A 24341-nucleotide genomic window follows, 5' to 3' on the forward strand; every position below is an offset into this window, starting at 1 on the left:
CTTTTGGGAAACTAATGAAGCAGATGGGAATCAAGTGCTGGAGTGGCTGTGATGGACTAGAATGTCCAAACATGTTCTATAATGTTCCAGAATGTTTTAGAATGTTGTAGAATGTCATAATATCTTGCAGAAGTTTAGAGAATGTTCTATAATATTGCACAACCTTACAGAAGGTTAGAATTTTCCAGAATGTTTCAGGATGTTAGAGAATGTTTGTGAATGTTCCACTATTCCGTTGCAGTGAAGATATATTCAAGCTCAGAAGCAAGCATATACAGACGATGATGAGACACATGTGTCAGTATGCTTTCAGTACTGATTACAGAATATCAAGGAAAAGTGAACAGCAAATTAAGTGAAACATTAGTATGTTAAGTTATACTAACATTTAATAGGATGCTGATAATAAATGAGGAGGAGATACTGCCCGTGGTGAGCTGTAAAGAAGGAACAACAAGATGAAACTAGAAAAGTAGATTGAGTGAGGCACATAGCAAGCAGATATAAAGAAACTCTATAAAACAACATTATAAAATTAACTAATAAGATTTACAGTGAGTGAAGTCAAGCACACGAACAAATGAAAATAAAGACCAAGCAAAACAGGTCTTTTTCAGCATGTCAATTAATAAAGGATGTGAATGGGAAAATAACTGAAGCTCTTGTGGATAAAGTAAACTGCTCATTCAGAGAAGGAACCTTTTAAGAAAAATTAGAAAAACAAGCAAAGTACTGGCAATACACAAGGAAAGCAACAAAGACTACCCAAATAACTACAGACCAGTAGCTTTAATATCTGTTTTCTAAAAAATATTAGAGACTGTACAATTGTTAGGAAAACATGACATTCTGTCCACAGAGATTAAGAGATCAGTTGATTGTATCCTATAGTATCTATAGAAAAATAGTATTAAAAATGTAAATAACACATGCTTACCTTGTAGCACTATATTTAAGTCACCTTCTGATGCAGCTAGTATATTACGTAATTTAGAACTAAGGCCACTGTCCTCTGTTGGTAGCTCCAAATAAGGCAATGAAGAATGAAAAATGGCTTTTGTGAGCGTATCTGCTTGAGAAATATCTTTCGATAAAGCTGTATTGACTGGTGAAAGATGTCCACCACCATCTGCAACCAAACACTCTATTAAACAAGAGAAAATCTAGGATGGAATGAAACAATGAAACAAAGGCCATTGACCAAATTATTATTATTATTATTATTATTATTATTATTATTATTATTATTATTATTGGAATGAAGATAAGAAAATTAACTCAAGTAATATTCACACTAAATGGCAAGACAATTGTTAGTAATAGTAAGATGACTAAGTGAATATCCATAGCAATATTATAAATAAAAAATAGCTCCCTCTGTTACATTTTTATGACTAAACAGCTGAAATGATTTTGATGGCCTCTAGAAAAAACACTGCGTTCTTTGAAAGTAAGAAAAAAATTGCCCCTAAGACGGTGAAGTGAACATAATGTAAGTGTAAAACAATGTAAGTATTACATTTGTTGTATAATATATAGATACAGCAGAGTCCCACTAATCCAAACCCCGGTAATCTGAATGTTTGGTTAATCCAAACGTGAAAAACATTAGTCTAAGTATAAAAAACTGTGCAGTAAACTGCTATACACGCACACTATTTTAATTTACACAGTTCAGTAAACATGTGTTAGAAAAACTGGCAAGAAAACATCAGGTTTAAAGAATGCATAACAATCAAAGAAAAGCTGTCAAACTTACTAAAATACAGCAGACATATTATCTCTACTTTTTAGATGACAAGAATTCAGTCATTGTTTTTGGCGTAATGAAGACAGTATGTTATATGATGCATAGTTGTGCCATGGTCTCATAAACATCAAATCACCAAGTGTAGCAGTGAGCTGCTGCTCCAAATTACATAGTGCGAGGTCAACGGATTCTGCTGCATCACTGTGTGGCACCAGCACTCCTTTGTCACTTTCAAGCTCATGGTCACTTCTGTCACAGCAGTCCACTTCTTCCTGGTCTTGAGTCACAGCAGCAACTAAATCAGCATCAGAAAGGTTCTCCACACATGCCCCATCCGCTGCCATCCACTCATCTACATCTCCTTCACTAGCTTCTTCACATCCAAAGATTGTCTGTGGCATTTGTAGTAGATTTTCCTCTTCATTTTCAACTAGGTTGTCCTGAAATTCAAGAGGTGTCCACAGTTTTCTCCACAATTATCTCAGAGTATTTTCTGAAATTTTCTGCCATTCCTCTGTGGCCCAATAAACAACATCCCTCACATTAGTCTTTTTTATTTTGTCCACTAAAGTAATGCTATCATCTTGGATCAGCAATTCTTAAATTTGTTTTCTCAAAATCAGTTTTAATGTATGCAGTGTACCCTAGTCCACCAGCTGTAGAAGTGGTGGAACATTTGGTGGCAAAAACTTCACCTGAATTTCTCCATCTTCAGTGCTGGGGTGAGATGACGTGTTATCAATCAAAAGGATTGCATGGGGGGACAAATGATTTTCCTTAGAAAACAATCAAACAGAGGGAAAAACTGGTCATGAAACAATTCTGTGAACATCTCCATCCATCCACGCTGGTTGCAATAATGTATGGGCAGGGACTTTGTGTTGCAGATTTTAAAAGATCTGGGCCTAGCCGATTTGCTGATCAGCATTAAAGGCAGCTTGTTATCACCAGCAGCATTGCTGCATGCTAATAAAGTCACATGATCTTGGCACATTTTAAACCAGGAGCACGGTCTTCTGCTTTTGATGGCAGGCTTTTTGTTGGCAATGCCCGAAAATTATGGCCAGTCTTGTCAGCATTATAAATTTGTTGGGCAGAATACTTTCCCTCTCTTATTTTTTTAAACTCAACCAAGTATTCCTTCACTGCATCATGGTCAGAAGAAAGCTTCTCCCCAGTAATTGTTAGCTGACAGATTCCATGACATTTTTTGAATCTGTCCAACCAACCTGTACTCACACTAAAAGACTCATCACCATTCATTAACTTGTTCAGGTAAACAGCCTGCTCCTGAACCAGTGCTCCAATCAAAGGGGTTTCCCTTTCTCTTTCTTACATAAAACAAAGGAAAAGAGGTTAATCCACTTTATCGTACTAGGACTGTTTCAAAGTCTGCTGAATTTTAAGTGTTTTTCTCAAAGACATCACACAGGACTGTTTAAGCTTCACTCGGTTCATCTTCCAGTCACAAATGGTTGCTTTACCGACACTCATTTCCATTGCCAGTTTATATACAATCTCACCAGTGTCTATCCACTTCAAAGCATTCAGTTTTTCTTTGAGACTTAACGTTGTATGTCTCCATTTACTCATGATGAAAATACTTACACCACACCACCAAAATGAATACAATACAACTGTTATGCGTTCCAGTGATCAATAACTAACATAACCAAGCACTTTACAAGCCAACTGCCAGTGCAAAGCGCTTTGCAAGCCAACTGCCAGTGCACTGACCACAGACACTACAAAGGTCTGAACAATGACCAACAACAAGGGCAGAGAGTGAGAGTGAGCCATTGTTCCCAGACTTTTTCCCATGTGTTACCATGGTGTACCTACTTATGTGCTTGGTATACTTCACTCTAGAAATTCATCAGCATAATCCTGACTAATCCAAACAAATCAGTAATCCAAACAAGGTCTGGTCCCAATTAGTTCAGACTGTACTTCAGTACAATGCTGCATACCCAAATAGGATGACACGCGAAGGTAACTGACATTATTTCATGTACAAATATTACAAAATTTGTGCTGCATTGAACTACAAATTATTTATTTTCTTTCTTCAACAGTTCAACACTATTTAATAATTTTAAGTCTACATTTTATTTTAGAGCCCAACCTGATTCTTTGAATTCCATTTTGTAGCAGCTAATAAATACTTTGTAATTCTTAAATTCATATTTAATTTATTTTTTATAATACAGTCAAAAATTAAACTGCAATTTATTGTGTTTTTATGACCTGTTGTATTTTGAATATTTTTTACTGATTTTTATGTTTTCTAATAATTTTGCAAAAGTCTTCTTAATGTTATAATGTAAAATATTATTATTATTATTATTTATTTATTTTCTTTCCTCCCTTGTTCTTCTCTTTATGAATGAATAATAAAATTTTTTTACCATAGATAACATTGACAATCAAAAGAGTTCCCAAGTGCTGCTCTTCAATTTTTTAAATTGCTTTAGATTCGTCTGTTTCTGGAAGTGGTAGCAACTGGATGTGTGACAAGTTCCACCACACTGGTATTGCTTAAAAGTGTGTATTCCAATTGTGTGTTAAAAAGTATTAAAGACAATTATCAAGAGGGCAAAGTTTTTTCATTAATTCATGGCGAAGATACCCATCTGTTCATCTCTCTGTGAGGCACTGAGAATCTTTCATAAAGAGGATTGAAGCTAACAAGAAGAATTCACATGAGCAGAGGAGAGGCAATCTAGAACCAGGATTGTCGTCGACCAGACTGTGTACTGATACATGATTACAAATTACACACTTGGGTGAAAATATTGTTAGGGTTATTATAATAAGTGGCACAACTAATGGGAAAATATTTTCATTCTACAAATACCAATTATACTGACATATTTATTTTTCAATTTAAAATATTTCAATTCTGATTAAAAATTGCTTCAGCAATGACCATAAATGAAGTCCAAGGGCAAATACTCAAGGTTGCTGCTGTGCATTTAGAAAAATTATGTTTTCCTCATGGACCACTCTATGTGACCTGCAACCATGTATCCAATCCTAAAATCTTTATGTCCTTGTAAAACAAGAGAAAACCACAATCATTGTTTGTAGAACAGCATTGGGTTGAGACTGTGCAATAAACAATTGACAAAAAAGAAAAAAATTGTTGTTTTTAATATTTTTAGCTAAGATTTGACATATGGCAAAATAATTGAATCTCATTCATTATGTACTTACATATTAGTACTACATATCTACATATAATATTACTTCTACAAATATAATTGTTTTTACAAATTAGAGAGCACAAGCTTATTTGCAAAGATTTATGTCTGCTTCAAATGTACAATTTTCACTGTCCAACAGAGACCATTTCATATGCTTTGGCTCATTTTAGATCTGTTTTCACTACTTACAAAACTCAGCACCTAGCAATAACGTACAGTTTCTATTGGAAAGTCTATTTTAGTCTGGTGCTGGGACAATAAGGAGCTTACAGTTCTTCCCACATATAAAGATATTTATTTGTACGAAATGATTTCCATTTTGTTTTAAATGAACCCTCAGTAGGTGCTCATAAGTACCCTGGCAGATTGTTCCACCACAATTAATCTATAAAATTTGTACTTGTGGTGTTATATATACTATGTATTTCTTATTGACAATTAATACTTATGGATGACAGAGTGGAAAAAAATTATTATAGACAAGAACACAATTGTTGTGCAGATATGTTTTATTTGGTTGCAGAGAACCTATGCAATTTGTTAAAATTTAAATTCAATCCAGCTCTCCTACTGAAATTAGGAAAATAATAAATTCACTCAAAAATAAAAGCTCACATGGAATTGACGATATTTCCAACAGAGCACCGGAAGCTTGTTCCCAACAAATAAGTGTGATTCTCAACCACATACGTAGTATGTAACACCGGAAATGCATATCCTCCTATTTCCATCGATTGTACTATACATTTTTTCCTTATATTGTTACCTGAAGATATGACATTTCTGTGTCTTTATATTTTGTAAATGTTTTATTATTTGTATCTATATATTTATGCATTTATGTTGATGTATAATTGATTTGTTTTGCAAATATTATTTGTACTTTTACGCTGGGTCTGGCCTAGGGAAAACTATGATATTGAACGATTACATCAATAGGTCATGTGGAGAACCAAAGTGTTTAGGATCTTTGGTAGTGTGAACTCTGCTGCATGGAGCACAGGCAGAGGGAGTCTGGCTGGAGTAGGGTGGTGGAGCAGGTGTGTGGCGTGACACTCCCGCGAGGTGACGCGCTTTCGGGGTTTGGCAGCATGTAATTGCGCTTGACTTGCTATGATAGTTTCTGAGATGGTGTCGCAGAGGGGAGGCATTAGCTGGTGCACATCAAGAGCCCATTTTGCCTGGTGACAGTGTCGAGAAGAAGACGTGCCAACATCCAGCTTCTGCAACAGTGACGGCTGACATTGAGTGACTGTCGATCGACGACTGCAAACCTTTGATCAACAAACAAGGAAGACTAAAAGCACATGAAGTTTTAGAACTGTATGGCAGACCTCAGCTTTTCAAACTGTTGTATCACAAAAATACAGCAACTTAGCATGAACCTTTGTTGCTCATTGTCCCAATTGCATTACCAAGCAGGGTCCCTTCCTTTTCTGGAATGAACCTGAGTGTCGTTGAAATTCATACGCCAGCATTAAAGTGATATCATTCCACTTCACTGCTTTAATTTCAAAGTTCAATTAAAGTATTCATAGCTGGCTACAATATTTAGATTACACAAGCAGAAATTAAGAGTGCGAGTTTTGTTACCGTATTTTAGCTTACCTGTGACTGCAGCTCAGCTTGGTACGTACTAAATTTTACTATTGTTAATTGTTCAGAATCATTTAATTCAAGTTCAAAGTTAAATCTCTTATTTCTAAATTGCTTAGATTGAAGTAGCTTTTGAAATGATTGTTGAGGTAGCCCAAGACTAACCTTATTTTATTGAATTTCGTAGTGCTCCAGAAACAAAGTTCACTATTAATTTCAGTCACTAAATTAACTTTCAATTGTCCAGTTTTATTAATTCTTTTGCTAAATGAGGTCAGAGTATAGCGAAATTTATTACTTCTGACAAACATTCAGGTTTCACACAACACGTGTCAACCTTCAGTTGCCACGCTTTTAGTGCTAATTATATGTGCATTAATCTTTCATTTTCAGTTGTTATAGTAGTTGTCCATAGGACTGGCGACCGTAATTTTCCCCAAATCTCAAATATCTAATAAACACCAATTAATTGCTAATGTAATGACCGCACATTTACTTTCTTTATTAATTTTACCCTTTCCTCAAAATTAATTTCCACCAATTCCATTTGCATTTTTCCTTTCATTTAGATGTAACCCTTTCCTCCCTCTTTAGTGACAAATTAACTTCAGTGACAATTGCTTTTCCCAAATTTCCATTAGGTGCATGCGGTTTAATATTTCACAGTCATTAAGGTCAATAAGCGAGGGGGAGGTTACAAGTAGCTCACTGAAACAGGGCATTTTTCCAGACAGACTGAAATACCCTATTGTTAAGGGTCTGACAGATCTGATACTAAAACCTTCCACCCAATTTCACTTCTGACACCATTATCCAAAATTCTTTAAAAAGTAATTTATTCAAAAGTAGCATCACATATTTGTAAAAATGAAGTACTAACAAAATGTCAATTTGGCATTCAGAAAGGATTTAAACAGAAAATGCTATATGTGCTTTCACTGATCAAATATAAACTGCATTGAACAATTTGAACATCAACCATTGGGATAGTTTGTGATCTCTCAAAGACTTTTGAGTGTGTGGATCATGAAATTCTTCTAGATAAACTCAAGTATTGTGCTATGAGTGGGACAGTCCACAAATGGTATAATTCATATTCAACTGGAAGAATACAGAAGATTGGAATTAACAGTACAGATAGTCTGCAAAAATCAGCAGAGTCCTCTAACTGGGGAGGTATCAAGAATGGTGCACCACAGGTTTCAGTCTTGGTTCTCTTATTGTTCTCAATATATATCAATGACTTGCCACTCTATATTCATGAAGATGTGAAGCTAGTTCTTTTTGTGATGATACAAGTATAGTAATCACACCCAAAAAAACAAGAATCAGCTGAGGAAATTGTAAATAATCTCTTTCAGAAAATTATTAAGTGATTCTCTGCAAATGGACTATATTAAATTTGTTAAAAAAAGCAGGTTATACAATTCTGTGCAGTAAATGGCATAACACCATTGATAAATATTGACTATGAACAGACGTCTGTTGCTGAGGCAGGATATTCCAAAATTTCTGGGTGCACACATTGATGAGAAACTGAATCGGAAGAAACACATTGATGATCTGCTGAAACGGTTACATTCAGCTACTTAAACAATTAGGGTTATTGCAAATTTCAGAGATAAACATATCAGTAAATTAGCCTATTATGCCTATTTTCATTCACTACTTTCATAAGAAATAAGAATAATCTTCACAAGGATTTAAAGTCACTTAGTCTTGTACAAAAAGGTGTGCATTATTCACGAACACACATTTTCAATAACTTGCCAGCAGCCATAAAAAGCTTAACAACCAATGAAATTCAGTTTAAGAGAAGCCTAAAGGATTTGTTGGTGGCCAACTCCTTCTACTCCATTGATGAATTTCTTAGTAAAACCAACTGATTTGTATATAAGTACAACATAACTTCTGCACAATTTCAGTGCAGTAATGTGTTCATTGAAAATTTGTGTGTGTGTGTGTGTGTGTGTGTGTGTGTGTGTGTGTGTGTGTGTGTAAGTATAATCTAACTTCTGCACCATTTCAGTGCAGTAATGTGTTCATTGTAAATAAGTATTACAGTAGTTGTATTATATGTTTATTACCTTACAAATAAATAAAAAACTTTTTTATTTTAAATTCAGTGCATTAGTATTTGTAAAATGACTCTTAGTGTTCATTAAAAAATGACGATCATTCCACTTGGGACCTGTGGAATGGTACATTAGCTTACTTGTTTTAGTTGTAAATATTTCTCGTGTATTGTTGTTTTTCTGACTTGTTCCACATCCTGGAGGATCTCCTCACTATGGATCAATTGGAATGAAAGTAAATCTAATCTAATCTAATCTAATCATATGGCATCATATGCTGGGGCAATTCATCATTAAGAGAGAAAGTATTCACTATACAGAAGTGTGTAAATGGAATAATAGCTGGAGCCCACCCAAGATCACTTTGCAGACTTTTATTTAAGGAACTCAGGACATTCACAGTACCTTCACAATACATATTTTCACTTATGAAATTTGTTATTAATAACCCATCCCAATTAAAAAATAACACCAAAGTGCATAGCTACAACACTAGAAAGAACAGAAAGGATGATCTTCACTATTCTGGATTAAATCTCACATTCCCACAGAAAGGTGTGAATTGTGCTGGCACAAAAATCTTTGGTCATTTGCCAAATAGAATTAAAAGCCTGACAGATAGCCAACCAACATTTAGAAAGAATTTCTGAATGACAACTCCTTCTACTCAACAGATGAATTTTTAGATATGAACCAGTAATGGTAAAAAAATCATTAATTGATTATTTTATCTAAAGAAAACTTATGTTAAAGTGACACATTCCACATCATTAGGAAACATCATATTCATGATTTATGAAACAAGTATTAATGTATCTACATATGCACATATTTTTATCAGTGATTTGATTTATATATCAATAATTACTTTGATCATCATCTGATTTTATGCTGAAGTTATCTGTGAAAATAACATGAAGATTTATCTACTAGATTTGCAGATTAGTGTGTTAAAAGATAAACTGACAGTCATGATGGTTTTACATACTTATTATTAGTATAGATAATTTATGTTTACATTGCATCTGAATTCTGGCTGTGGGACTGATTGAATGTGGAATGTATTACTGTGTGTGTGGCTATCAGTTTCCTATAAATGTTAAAAGAATATATGCCATTTTCTTTTTTTTACTGTTATGTCAATAAAATTCCTTTTATTTTCAATTATTAATTTCATGTTTTGATGCCCTTTGTTTATTTCTGAGTGTAGTTCATATATATATATATATATATATATATATATATATATATATATATATATATATATATATATATATACAGAGAGAGAGAGAGAGAGAGAGAGAGAGAGAGAGGGAAACATTCCACGTAGGAAATATATATCTAAAAACAAAGATGATGTGACTTACCAAATAAAAGTGCTGGCAGGTCGACAGACACACAAACAAACACAAACATACACACAAAATTCAAGCTTTCGCAACAAACTGTTGCCTCATCAGGAAAGAGGGAAGGAGAGGGAAAGACGAAAGGATGTGGGTTTTAAGGGAGAGGGTAAGGAGTCATCCCAATCCCGGGAGTGGAAAGACTTACCTTAGGGGGAAGAAAGGACGGGTATACACTCGCGCACACACACACACACACACACACACACACACACACAAACACAACCACACACACACACACACACACACACACACACACATCCATCCACACATATACAGACACAAGCAGACATATTTGGTCTTTAAATATGTCTGCTTGTGTCTGTATATGTGTGGATGGATATGTGTGTGTGTGCGCGAGCGCACACCTGTCCCTTTTGCCCCCCAGGGCAAGTCCCTCCACTCCCGGGACCGGAACGGCTCCCCACCCTCTCCCCCAAAACCCACATTCCCCCCCCCTCGCTCCCTCCCTCCTGACGAGGCAACAGCCCTCCGCGAAAGCCTGAATCCTGTGTGCATGTTTGCGTGTCCCTCGACCTGCCAGCGCCCCCGCCCGGCAAGTCACATCATCTTTGTTCCTAGATATATTTTTCCCACGTGGAATGTTTCCCTATTAATTGAGGGAAACATTCCACGTGGGAAGAATTATACACTCCTGGAAATTGAAATAAGAACACCGTGAATTCATTGTCCCAGGAAGGGGAAACTTTATTGACACAGTCCTGGGGTCAGATACATCACATGATCACACTGACAGAACCACAGGCACATAGACACAGGCAACAGAGCATGCACAATGTCGGCACTAGTACAGTGTATATCCACCTTTCGCAGCACTTCAGGCTGCTATTCTCCCATGGAGATGATCATAGAGATGCTGGATGTAGTCCTGTGGAACGGCTTGCCATGCCATTTCCACCTGGCGCCTCAGTTGGACCAGCGTTCGTGCTGGACGTGCAGACCGCGTGAGACGACGCTTCATCCAGTCCCAAACATGCTCAATGGGGGACAGATCCGGAGATCTTGCTGGCCAGGGTAGTTGACTTACACCTTCTAGAGTACGTTGGGTGGCACGGGATACATGCGGACGTGCATTGTCCTGTTGGAACAGCAAGTTCCCTTGCCAGTCTAGGAATGGTAGAACGATGGGTTCGATGACGGTTTGGATGTACCGTGCACTATTCACTGTCCCCTCGACGATCACCAGTGGAGTACGGCCAGTGTAGGAGATCGCTCCCCACACCATGATGCCGGGTGTTGGCCCTGTGTGCCTCGGTCGTATGCAGTCCTGATTGTGGCGCTCACCTGCACGGTGCGAAACACGCATACGACCATCATTGGCACCAAGGCAGAAGTGACTCTCTTCGCTGAAGACGACACGTCTCCATTCGTCCCTCCATTCACACCACTGGAGGCGGGCTGCACGATGTTGGGGCGTGAGTGGAAGATGGCCTAACGGTGTGCGGGACCGTAGCTCAGCTTCATGGAGATGGTTGCGAATGGTCCTCGCCGATACCCCAGGAGCAACAGTGTCCCTAATTTGCTGGGAAGTGGCGGTGCGGTCCCCTACGGCACAGCGTAGGATCCTACGGTCTTGGCGTGAATCCGTGCGTCACTGCGGTCCGGTCCCAGGTCGACGGGCACGTGCACCTTCCGCCGACCACTGGCGACAACATCGATGTACTGTGGAGACCTCACGCCCCACGTGTTGAGCAATTCGGTGGTACGTCCACCCGGCCTCCCGCATGCCCACTATACGCCCTCGCTCAAAGTCCGCCAACTGCACATACGGTTCACGTCCACGCTGTCGCGGCATGCTACCAGTGTTAAAGACTGCGATGGAGCTCCGTATGCCATGGCAAACTGGCTGACACTGACGGCGGCGGTGCACAAATGCTGCGCAGCTAGCGCCATTCGACGGCCAACACCGCGGTTCCTGGTGTTTCCGCTGTGCCGTGCGTGTGATCATTGCTTGTACAGCCCTCTCGCAGTGTCCGGAGCAAGTATGGTGGGTCTGACACACCGGTGTCAATGTGTTCTTTTTTCCATTTCCAGGAGTGTATATGAAAGCAAAGATGAGGTGACCCCCCGAACGAATGCCGGCAGGTCGACAGACACACAAACAAACAGAAACATACACACAAAATTCAAGCTTTCGCAACAAACCGTTGCCCCATCAGGAAAGAGGGAAGGAGAGGGAAAGACGAAAGGGAGCGGGCTCCAAGGGAGAGGGCAAAGAGTCACTCCAATCCCGGGAGCGGAAAGACCCACCCTAGGGGGAAAAAAGGACAGGTACACACCCGCACACACACACACACATCCATCCACACACACACACACAAGCAGACATATTTAAAGACAAAGAGTTTGGGCAGAGATGTCAGTCGAGGTGGAAGTGTAGAGGCACAGAAGTTGTTGAAAGACAGGTGAGGTATGAGTGGCGGCAACTTGAAATTAGCAGAGATTGAGGCCTGGCAGATAACGAGAAGAGAGGATATACCGAAGGGCAAGTTCCCATCTCCGGAGTTCGGATAGGTTGGTGTTGGTGGGAAGTATCCAGATAACCCGGACGGTGTAACACTGTGCCAAGATGTGCTGGCTGTGCACCAAGGCATGTTTAGCCACAGGGTGATCCTCATTACCAACAAACACTGTCTGCCTGTGTCCATTCATGTGAATGGACAGTTTGTTGCTGGTCATTCCCACATAGAATGCATCACAGTGTAGGCAGGTCAGTTGGTAAATCACGTGGGTGCTTTCACACGTGGCTCTGCCTTTGATCGTGTACACCTTCCGGGTTACAGGACTGGAGTAGGTGGTGGTGGGAGGGTGCATGGGACAGGTTTTGCACTGGGGGCGGTTACAAGGATAGGAGCCAGAGGGTAGGGAAGGTGGTTAGGGGATTTCATAGGGATGAACTAACAGGTTACGAAGGTTAGGTGGACGGCGGAAAGACACTCTTGGCGGAGTGGGGAGGATTTCATGAAGGATGGATCTCATTTCAGGGCAGGATTTTAGGAAGTCGTATCGCTGCTGGAGAGCCACATTCAGAGTCTTATCCAGTCCCGGAAAGTATCCTGTGCCAAGTGGGGCACTTTTGGGGTTCTTCTGTGGGAGGTTCTGGGTTTGAGGGGATGAGGAAGTGGCTCTGGTTATTTGCTTCTGTACTAGGTCAGGAGGGTAGTTGCGGGATGCGAAAGCTGTTGTCAGGTTGTTGGTGTAATGGTTCAGGGATTCCGGACTGGAGCAGATTCGTTTGCCACGAGGACCTAGGCTGTAGGGAAGGGACCGTTTGATGTGGAATGGGTGGCAGCTGTCATAATGGAGGTACTGTTGCTTGTTGGTGGGTTTGATGTGGACGGACGTGTGAAGTTGGCCATTGGAAAGGTGGAGGTCAACGTCAAGGAAATTGGCATGGGATTTGGAGTAGGACCAGGTGAATCTGATGGAACCAAAGGAGTTGAGGTTGGAGAGGAAATTCTGGAGTTCTTCTTCACTGTGAGTCCAGATCATGAAGATGTCATCAATAAATCTGTACCAAACTTTGGGTTGGCAGACCTGGGTAACCAAGAAGGCTTCCTCTAAGCGACCCACGAATAGGTTGGCATACGAGGGGGCCATCCTGGTACCCATGGCTGTTCCCTTTAATTGTTGGTATGTCTGGCCTTCAAAAGTGAGGAAGTTGTGGGTCAGGATGAAGCTGGCTAAGGTAATGAGGAAAGAGGTTTTAGGTAGGGTGGCAGGTGATCGGCGTGAAAGGAAATGCTCCATCGCAGCGAGGCCCTGGACGTGTGGAATATTTGTGTATAAGGAAGTGGCATCAATGGTTACAAGGATGGTTTCCGGGGGTAACAGATTGGGTAAGGATTCCAGGCGTTCAAGGAAGTGGTTGGTGTCTTTGATGAAGGATGGGAGACTGCATGTAATGGGTTGAAGGTGTTGATCTACATAGGCAGAGATACGTTCTGTGGGGGCTTGGTAACCAGCTACAATGGGGCGGCCGGGATGATTGGGTTTGTGAATTTTAGGAAGAAGGTAGAAGGTAGGGGTGAGGGGTGTCGGTGGGGTCAGGAGGTTGATGGAGTCAGGTGAAAGGTTTTGCAGGGGGCCTAAGGTTCTGAGGATTCCTTGAAGCTCTGCCTGGACATCGGGAATGGGGCTACCTTGGCAAACTTTGTATGTGGTGTTGTCTGAAAGCTGACACAGTCCCTCAGCCACATACTCCCGACGATCAAGTACCACGGTCGTGGAACCCTTGTCCACCGGAAGAATGACGATGGATCGGTCCGCCTTCAGATCTCGGATAGCCTGAGCTTCAGCAGTGGTGATGTTGGGTGTAGGATTAAGGTTTTTTAAGAAGGATTGAGATGCAAGGCTGGAAGTCAGAAAAATCCCGGAAGGTTTGGAGAGGGTGATTTTGAGGAAGAGAAGGTGGGTCCCGCTGTGACGGAGGATGGAACTGTTCCAGGCAGGGTTCAATTTGGATGGTGTCTTGGGGAGTTGGATCATTAGGAGTAGGATTAGGATCATTTTTCTTCGTGGCAAAGTGATATTTATTGATGACATCTTCATGATCTGGACTCACAGTGAAGAAGAACTCCAGAATTTCCTCTCCAACCTCAACTTCTTTGGTTCCATCAGATTCACCTTGTCCAACTCCAAATCCCATGCCACTTTCCTTGACGTTGACCTCCACCTGTCCAATGGCCATCTTCACACGTCCGTCCACATCAAACCCACCAACAAGCAACAGTACCTCCATTATGACAGCTGCCACCCATTCCACATCTAACGGTCCCTTTCCTACAGCCTAGGTCTTCGTGGCAAACAAATCTGCTCCAGTCTGGAATCCCTGAACCATTACACCAACAACCTGACAACAGCTTTCACATCCCGCAGCTACCCTCCCGACCTGGTACAGAAGCAAATAACCAGAGTCACTTCCTCATCCCCTCAAACCCAGAATCCCCCACAGAAGAACCACAAAAGTGCCCCACTTGTGAAAGGATACTTTCCGGGACTGGAGCAGACTCTAAATGTGGCTCTCCAGCAGGGATACAACTTCCTCAAATCCTGCCCTGAAATGAGATCCATCCTTCATGAAATCCTCCCCACTCCACCAAGAGTGTCTTTCTGCCGTCCACCTAACCTTTGTAACCTGTTAGTTCATCCCTATGAAATCCCAAAACCACCTTCCCTACCCTCTGGCTCCTACCCTTGTAACCGCCCCCAGTGTAAAACCTGTCCCATGCACCCTCCCACCACCACCTACTCCAGTCCTGTAACCCGGAAGGTGTACACGATCAAAGGCAGAGCCACATGTGAAAGCATCCACGTGATTTACCAACTGACCTGCCTGCATTCAATGTGGGAATGACCAGCAACAAACTGTCCATTCGCATGAATGGACACAGGCAGACAGTGTTTGTTGGTAATGAGGATCACCCCGTGGCTAAACATGCCTTGGTGCACAGCCAGCACATCTTGGCACAGTGTTACACCGTACAGGTTACCTGGATACTTCCCACCAACACCAACCTATCCGAACTCCGGAGATGGGAACTTGCTCTTCAATATATCCTCTCTTCCTGTTACCCACCAGGCCTCAATCTCCGCTAATTTCAAGTTGCCGCCACTCATACCTCACCTGTCATTCAACATCATCTTTGCCTCTGCACTTCCGCCTCGACTGACATCTCTGCCCAAACTCTTTGTCTTTAAATATGTCTGCTTGTGTCTGTATATGTGTGGATGGATATGTGTGTGTGTGCGAGTGTATACCCGTCCTTTTTTCCCCCTAAGGTAAGTCTTTCCACTCCCAGGATTGGAATGACTCCTTACCCTCTCCCTTAAAACCCATTCCTTTCGTCTTTCCCTCTCCTTCCCTCTTTCCTGACGAAGCAACCGTTTGTTGCGAAAGCTTGAATTTTGTATGTATGTTTGTGTTTGTTTGTGTGTCTATCGACCTGCCAGCGCTTTCGTTTGGTAAGTCACATCATCTTTGTTTTTAGATATATATATGTTTGTATGTATATACACTTTTGTTTTTAGATATATATATGTTTGTATGTATATACACTCCTGGAAATTGAAATAAGAACACCGTGAATTCATTGTCCCAGGAAGGGGAAACTTTATTGACACATTCCTGGGGTCAGATACATCACATGATCACACTGACAGAACCACAGGCACATAGACACAGGCAACAGAGCATGCACAATGTCGGCACTAGTACAGTGTATATCCACCTTTTGCAGCAATGCAGGCTGCTATTCTCCCATGGAGACGATCGTAGAGATGCTGGATGTAGTCCTGTGGAACGGCTTGCCATGCCATTTCCACCTGGCGCCTCAGTTGGACCAGCGTTCGTGCTGGACGTGCAGACCGCGTGAGACGACGCTTCATCCAGTCCCAAACATGCTCAATGGGGGACAGATCCGGAGATCTTGCTGGCCTGGGTAGTTGACTTACACCTTCTAGAGCACGTTGGGTGGCACGGGATACATGCGGACATGCATTGTCCTGTTGGAACAGCAAGTTTCCTTGCCAGTCTAGGAATGGTAGAACGATGGGTTCGATGACGGTTTGGATGTACCGTGCACTATTCACTGTCCCCTCGACGATCACCAGTGGTGTACGGCCAGTGTAGGAGATCGCTCCCCACACCATGATGCCGGGTGTTGGCCCTGTGTGCCTCGGTCGTATGCAGTCCTGATTGTGGCGCTCACCTGCACGGCGCCAAACACGCATACGACCATCATTGGCACCAAGGCAGAAGCGACTCTCATCGCTGAAGACGACACGTCTCCATTCGTCCCTCCATTCACGCCTGTCGCGACACCACTGGAGGCGGGCTGCACGATGTTGGGGCGTGAGCGGAGGACGGCCTAATGGTGTGCGGGACCGTAGCCCAGCTTCATGGAGACGGTTGCGAATGGTCCTCGCCGATACCCCAGGAGCAACAGTGTCCGTAATTTGCTGGGAAGTGGCGGTGCGGTCCCCTACGGCACTGCGTAGGGTCCTACGGTCTTGGTGTGCATCCGTGCGTCGCTGCGGTCCGGTCCCAGGTCAACGGGCACGTGCACCTTCCGCCGACCACTGGCGACAACATCGATGTACTGTGGAGACCTCACGCCCCACGTGTTGAGCAATTCGGCGGTACGTCCACCCGGCCTCCCGCATGCCCACTATACGCCCTCGCTCAAAGTCCGCCAACTGCACATACGGTTCACGTCCACGCTGTCACGGCATGCTACCAGTGTTAAAGACTGCGATGGAGCTCCGTATGCCACGGCAAACTGGCTGACACTGACGGTGGCGGTGCACAAATGCTGCGCAGCTAGCGCCATTCGACGGCCAACACCGCGGTTCCTGGTGTGTTCACTGTGCCGTGCGTGTGATCATTGCTTGTACAGCCCTCTCGCAGTGTCCAGAGCAAGTATGGTGGGTCTGACACACCGGTGTCAATGTGTTCTTTTTTCCATTTCCAGGAGTGTATATATGTATGTTTGTGTTTGTTTGTGCATCTATCAACCTGCCAGTGCTTTCGTTTGGTAAATCACATCATCTTTGTCTCATATCCATGCCAATGCATGATTTTAAATCTTACAGCCTTTGTTCTTAGAGATGAGACTGACAGAAAATGCAGAATTTAAAAAGGAAAATGGGTAGTACTAAGCAAAGAAGGGAAAGCTGGAAGGCGAAAGGAATGTATGGAAGGGCTGTACAAGAGAAATGGACTTGAAGACAGTATTATATAGAAGAAAGAGGGAGTAGATGAATATGAGAAGAAGGGTACAAAATTGCACAAAAATTTTGACAAAACCTAAAAAGATCTAAGTCTAAATAATCTCCCTGGAGTAGACAACAGTCCCTTGGAATTATTATGGTGCTTGGCAGCACCAATAATGACAAAACTATTCCACCAAGTGTTTAAGATATATTTTATAGATGAAATATACTCACACAGCAAGAAGAATGTAGTAATCTCAGTTCCAAAATGGCAGATGCTGACGGTTGTGAATATTACTGAACTATCGGTATTCTTGGTTCCAAAATAATGACATGAATTATTTACAGAGGAGTGGAGAAACTGGTAGTAGCTGACCTTAGGGAAGAGAACGTTAGCCTATGAAGAAGTGCAGGAATACATGAGGCCCTACTGATTCAATGACTTGTGTTGGAAGATTTATCAATGTGCAGATCTAGAGAAAGCTTTTGACAATGCTAACTGTGTAGCAGCACAAGCCTAAGCAAGCCATCGCTGCCATAACTCAGCCCATTTCAAATTCAGCTAGTGCTGTACTCCTCTACCACAGTCACCCTCATAACACAGGTATCACCATTCAGTTGGCAACCACAGACATTACCCAAATTCAGGATGCTACAGGAGCATCATGACAGGTCATCTATGTGGTACCTGGGTCATGTGCACATCAACACAGCTGATCCTGGTGCATATAAGTACTGGCCACCTAGCATACAAAATACAATGTATTGGTTACTACTGTGGTGTGGCCCCAGGGAAGCATCATACATCTATCATCATGTTTTGGTACCATCCACTGTGTGGTTCAACATCAACTCTGATAGCTCTGGTGGCATGAGTGTAGGGTAGGGAAGGGGAGGGGGGGGGGGGGGGGGTCGTGGGACAAAAAAAATTCTTAGTGCTTATTCCCAGGTGCAGCCACGAATTGGCAGACAGCTATGCCACTCTTCAATGGCAGCAAATGCACCACTCCACCACCAGCTGAGGAAATGTTACTCAAAAGTGTTTGCACCACTGTTGAGCTACACTGGCCCACAGTAGCCACAGATGAGAATATGGCAGTGCAATGTCAATGACAACTGTGGGTTTGACAACCAGTCCCCACTTGCTGGATGTGAGATATGGATCTCCAATGTAAACTGAGACAAAGAAATAAATCAAAGTCAATTAAATGAGTATGACCTAATATGCTCCTGTTCCCACTGCAAAACCTGTATGCCTGGAATGACAGGGTGATACTGGCCATCCTGACAAGTGTACTCATGCTCTCCCCTCCCTCCACTGGGGCCAGTACTACAAATCATTGTTGACACCATTAAAAATGAAATAAACTCTTTGGATTCTGAAGGTAGCAGAGCTATTGAAGAAGAGATGAAAGCTTGTCTACAACCTGTACAGACACCAGACTGTTATCAAAAGAATGAAGTGCATGACATGCAAGAAGAAGTTGAGAAGAAATTGAGACATGCTTGCAACTTGCCCCCAATGGTATTTGACATTGAGGTATTTGACATTGAGCAAGCACTAACAAAACTTAAAGAGAAATTTGGAATGAGAATTAAAGGTCCAGGAGAAGAAATTAAAGCTTTAAGAGTTGTCAAGGACTTGGTAATTTTGTTAGAGTTAACCAAGAATTTGGCAGAGCAACTGAATGGAATGGATAGTTATTAAAAAATGGATGTTTGTTAATGTTGAATATAAATTTAAATGTCAGGAAGTATTTTCTGAAGGTATTTTTCTGGTGTGTAGCCTTGTTTGCAAGTTAAATACTGACAGTAAACAATTCAGAAAAGAATAAAATAGAAGACTTGAAATGCAGTGCTAGAGAAGAATTCTGGAGAGTAGAATTGTAGGTCAGATAATTAATGAGCTGGAACTGACTAGAATTGGTGAGAATATTTATTTATGACACAACTTTATTAAAAGGATAGATCAGTTGATAGAAAATATCCTGAGTCATCAAGTAATTGTCAATTTGGAAATGAAGAAAGGTTTAACAGAGGGGAAGTTGCTTCACTAACCAAGATCAAATGGGTGTTGGTTGCAGTATTTAGGTAGAGATAAAATGGGTTGGACTGAACAGATAGAAATTCCATAAAAACCCTTGCCATTTGATAGCAAAGGAAGATTTATTATCATGAGGAAATGGCACAGTTTACTGTGTTAATTAAGTGTAATACCATAATTTATTTATTTAATTATTTATTTAATTAGCACCTGTATTATCACACTCATTATATTGGACTTTTCAAAGTACAGAACAGTATCAAATATTAAATATTTACATCATGTACAAAATCTTATCATTGGTATCAACACAAAGCTAGGTGCATAATTAAATACATACATGGATGAAAGAAGTTTGGTTTTATCTAGGAATGGTTAACAATTATGAATTTTTGTTGAGAGCGTTATGAAGCAGACATACAGATTTGAGCAAAATTCCAGGTATTCATTAATGTTGTAGAAGCTGTTTAATGTATACTATAAAGACATCTGGGGAAATAACATTAGTGTGGCGAATGTGTTTACATTTCTCCTGCTGTCAATTAAATAGTGTAGCAGATCCTAGACCTGTTGTGTCCTAGTTGTTATGACAGTTTGTAGGTCAGGGGTGAATGTCATGAGTATCAAGAGGGAGCAAATTCCAAACCAAAGATTGCACGGTGCAATTCGTACAGGGCACTGTGGTGCTCCTTTAGCAAGAGCTAATGTCAATCAAAGTGGGTCCAGTGCTGTTTCATTAGGGTCATGCTGAATGCATAAAAATAGTAATTCTCATGTACCTCATTACAGAGACAGCTGATACATACGTATAATAAACTGGATACTATCCAAAAAGTCTACCGGGGCAGAGTACAGATTTTGTTTCTTATCAAAATATTGAGATAGTTGCATCACAATGCTAAAAACTAGCAAACATTTTTAATGCCATATTGTTGCACAGACGTCTTATTGATCTGACAATGTATCTATGTAAGATTCTTGCCCATGGGGTAGTGAAGTGTCTTTGGTTTGTAACTAGAACAATTAAACACATAATACTAAGGTTAGGTTTATATGGCTACAGCTCTACTGGTCAACTGTCTATTGTTTGTTTCTTCAATAAATATATATGGAAAACTTGGTAATGACTGGATTTTGAAACAAAATTTTATGCTGTCAGAAACTGTCCTCCTTATAACCAAGATGCCAAAAGAAACATTTTCTGAAAATTAAAGTTTCAGGAAAACTGAACTAAAAGTTTAGTTATCAGATAATGTAAGTAATGTCATCATTCAATGGTTATTATGCCAGGATGATCAATAACCTCTTGCACATAGTGTAACCCTGAAGTAGAGGCAAAGGTATTATAGCACTTAGCTGTTTATAAACAATTTATATTGACTGACTACTCAGTTACTCTGTTGATTGTTCTGGTTACACTGATGTAATTAATTTTCATGAGGGTAATTTTAATTTGAAAATATAATTAACTGGTGTTAATACTATAGTTCACAACATGAGTTAAACACTATACTCAAGAAAGGTGACCCAAACCAGTAGAACATACGGCAGTCCCACTTTCCTGTAAAATACCTTGAATTACCAAAAACAAATTAACTGAAGAGATAATTAGCATATAGTTCATAAGTAATCCTATTTTCCATTGCAGATTTCGTCATAACCCTTGTCAAATTCTGCAATTTGACCACATATTTATGTTAGTTTAATTTTTCTGTTCAAAATGACATACAGCACTGATTGCATAACTAACTAATTAATAATTTCATGTAATTTTGCCTAATATGGAATAAAGTACTCATGAATATAAACAAGGTAATCCACGTCATGTAAGAATAACAGTGTTCAAATATTTTTCTAAACAGCTAAGAAGCTACATTTTTATAACCAAAATCACATTACTCCTTGTAGTACATCAAAAACAGTAAAATCCAACCCAGCTACTTTTTACACCCCACTTAAGTTTGCAAAATGACAATTTGTTCCTAAGCCAATCTTTAAAACACATTCTTGTTCACCAAATTGCCAGTTCATGTTTTGAAAACATATGAGTAAAACGTATGTCAGGTGCTCTCTCAGCGTTGGCTTATGCCACAATCATGAGTGCATTGTGCGTGAAAATACATGCTCTAACAACTATAATACTCAATAACATTAATGTTTTAATAGTTCTGGAGTGGTTCCTGTAGATCAAATCAATGTACATTCAAACTGAAATGTGTTGTGATCAGCAAGCGTGCAGTACACTATCTGATCAAATGTATCCGGACACTTGGCTGAAAATGACTTATAAGTTTATGATGTCCTCCATCAGTAATGCTGGAATCCAATATGGTGTCGGCCCACCTTTTGCCTTGATGACATCTTGCACATTTGCAGACTTACATTGAATCAGACACTGGAAGGTTTTTTGGGGAATGGCAGCCCATTCTTCACAGAGTGCTGCACTGAGGAGAGGTATCAATGTCGGTCAGTGAGCCCTGCTACAAAGTCGGGGTTCCAAAATGTCTCAAAGGTGTTCTATAGTTTTCAGGTCAGGACTCTGTGCAGGTCAGCCCATTACAGGGATGCTATTCTTGTGTAACCACTCTGCCACAGGCTCCATTGTGTTGAAAGATGCAATCGCCATACCCGAATTGCTCTTCAACAGTGGGAAGCAAGAAGGTGCTTAAAACATCAATGGAGGCCTTTGCTGTGATAGTGGTGTGAGCCCCCTCAATGGAAAACATGACCACAGCATAACACCACCACTTCCGAATTTTACTGTTGCCACTATACACGCTGGTAGAGGACCTTCACCAGGAATTCGCCATACCCACACCCTGCCATCAGATCGCCACACTGTGTACCATGATTCATCACTCTACACAATGTTTTTCCATTGTTCAATTGCCCAAAATTTACACTCTTTACACCAAGTGAGGTGTCGTTTGGCATTTACCAGCGTGATGTGTGGCTTATGATCAGCTGCTTGACCATGAAATCCCAGTTTTCTCACGTCCTGCCTAATTTTCATATTACTTGCAGTGGATCCGGATGCAGTTTGGAATTCCTGTGTGATGGTCCAGGTAGATGTCTGCCTATTACACATTATGCCCCTCTTCAACTGTTGGTAGTCTCTGTCAGTTAACAGACGTGTACGTGCCCCTTCATGTTTCCACTTCACTATCACATCAGAAACAGTGGACCTAGGAATGTTTAGGAGTGTGGAAATCTCGCATATAGATGTATGACACAAGTGACACCCAGTCACCTGACCACTTTCGAAGACCGTCAGTTCTGCGGAGCACCCCATTCTGCTCTCTCATGATGTCTAATGACTGCTCAGGTAGCTGATATGGAGTACCTGGAAGTAGGTGGCAGAACAATGCACCTAATATGAAAAACATACATTTTTGGAGGTGTCTGGATACTTTTGATCACATAGTGTATGTTATTGCCATCAAAATGAATGAATGTTGGACATGGTGATGCTCATTATAGACTGAATAAAATTATAAGGGTAATCCACTACAATAAATTACTACAGTATTGTGCTAAGTGTGAACTGTGACATTTTCATGTAAATGTGAACAGTGTTTTATGTCACAAATGTATATTCTATTTCATCAATGAACTGTCTAAGTGCTGTTAAGGTTTAGTGCCCTAATAAAATTTTGTCTTGGCAAACTGGTCATGATTACCAATAACCAAGCTTTCCAAGGAATAGCTATGTGTGTCAATGCAATCTAAATAGAGGTGTCATGTGCAATTTTGAGTAAACACAGTCCCACACTTATTTAGACTTTCAGCTTCAAGATAGTCAGGAGTTGCGCAATGAGGAGACACTATGAAACCCAGGTCAGTATCACAACAAATTCATTTCACTGTGTTTGTTACTTAGACAAAGGCCAAACATTTTATTACAGAAAGTAACACTCCAGCCAAAATAGAGACAGTATATGGAAATTGAAATTGGTGATACCTGACATTATCAGTAAATGGAAAAAGTGATCATGAGTATTTTCAAAACTTTTTTTTACAAAAAACTATACAATATCTTTTAATTGTCTGGATGACAGACATTATACAAAATTTACTTTGATAACTAGTTCCAGTTGTATGTACAACCACCATCATACCTATCGCAGTAGAGACATTGAGCAACATATACTGTAAGGTTAGATCTCATCATCTGCAAGTACATTCTCATACAAGAGACTACATCAATAAAATGCTGGCTGGCTATAGCAATGAGATATAAAAGAATTATTCTAAATCATTCTTATTAAAATTGCACTTCAGTACAAAGCTTTTATGCTTCATCATTACAAATTGTAACTTTTAGAATCCAAGATGAAAAAATACAACTAATCAAAGTAGATCAAGCTTGTTTCTGACTTATATGAATCCAGAAGCTGAGTATGCTTATGGATTTGAATAGACCACAAACAAGTTTGATCTACTTTTCAACCTTGTATTTTTTCTTCTTGTATTTGTAATGTTTTGTAAAGATCAACTATAAAAATTTTACACCCAAGTGCAATTTTGATAAGC

Source organism: Schistocerca piceifrons, chromosome 4, assembly GCF_021461385.2.
Source record: "Schistocerca piceifrons isolate TAMUIC-IGC-003096 chromosome 4, iqSchPice1.1, whole genome shotgun sequence".
NCBI lineage: Eukaryota > Metazoa > Arthropoda > Insecta > Orthoptera > Acrididae > Schistocerca > Schistocerca piceifrons.